Source organism: Brachyhypopomus gauderio, chromosome 11, assembly GCF_052324685.1.
Source record: "Brachyhypopomus gauderio isolate BG-103 chromosome 11, BGAUD_0.2, whole genome shotgun sequence".
Taxonomy (NCBI): Eukaryota; Metazoa; Chordata; class Actinopteri; order Gymnotiformes; family Hypopomidae; genus Brachyhypopomus; species Brachyhypopomus gauderio.
The window spans coordinates 17789135-17790230 of NC_135221.1; the positions used below are offsets into that span (position 1 = coordinate 17789135).

The 1096-nt window shown below is 37.7% G+C and overlaps 1 protein-coding gene across 1 annotated transcript in view; it reads left to right on the plus strand.

Annotated features, from left to right (window-relative positions):
* The window catches only part of phox2bb (paired like homeobox 2Bb), a 2645-nt gene extending 2254 nt beyond the window's left edge, over window positions 1-391 (plus strand). The window contains exon 3 of the mRNA XM_077022969.1: window positions 1-391. This exon is cut by the window's left edge and continues 719 nt beyond it. The gene's annotated coding sequence lies outside the window, so the exon portion shown is untranslated.
* Window positions 392-1096: the final 705 nt, after the last annotated feature.

The window sequence follows — 1096 nt, forward strand, 5'->3', positions numbered from 1 at the left end:
CTGATAGATGTAAGTTAACGACAGACTGCGTGGCGCGTGCCTGCATTCGCCACGGACACGCGCGGACTTAAGTCCGTCACAACACGGCGTCATAGCTGTTTGTTTACACTGACTTGTAAGCGTTCCTGTACCGTAAGTTATATGTCTGTACCACAGATTACTGCCTCTTATATATATTTCTACCAAGCCTTAGAGCCAGGGGCTCTGAAAACATTCATCTAAATATTTATCGATCTACGGCAAATTATTCCTTCAAATGGCACAAGTACATATTTCACTGTTGACAGGATTACGTAAACGTTTTGTGTCTTTCTACGGCTGTGTTTTTGTGGCTCAAATTGTATAGTGTTAATACGTAATTTCGTCCTAGATAAACATAGACCATATCGCCCCTCGTAGTTGAGTCTTTTTAATGTTTTACGAAGTTACCACTGGCAAATTATTTTGTGAAAAAGGGAATGGATGCAAAACATTGTATTTTTTTCTTTTCGTTTATTTTTTTGCATGTTGTCCTTTCCGTCCAATTTTATAATGATTTCATCTATTTTGTGAGCATAATATAACACGTTTTGTCCAGGATTTGAGAATTATTTATATGTAGGTAATGGATGCTTATATTTAAGAAGGAAATATTTCTACATGTGCACATAGTTTTTTCAGGTGTACCATTGACATGGTTGTTGATGATAAAAACACTACCGATGAAAACGACACAGTCCTTATTCCTCTTCTGCGTGGCAAATAACAATAACACAGTATATCTTCAAAGCGCATGTCGTATTTTAAAACAAAAGTCAAGTGTCTGTTGGCAATTACACGAAAAAGCGTACATGGTTCACAGAGAATAGTCTACTAAATACCTGTTGCGTCTACGCAACGCTCAATTTCAGCACCTAGGACAGCGACTGAGGACTCCGTCGCAGTTCTATCCGGCATTATATATCATTTCGATTTCGTATAGCATAACCAGCACCTCTGATCGAATAGTTATCCTATTCTATTTTCGATTTCTTTAATGACTCAAAATGGACATTTTGGAGCTCAACCTGTCCAGAATATCTTAGATTTGTTCAACAAACGGATACAGAGTCAAACA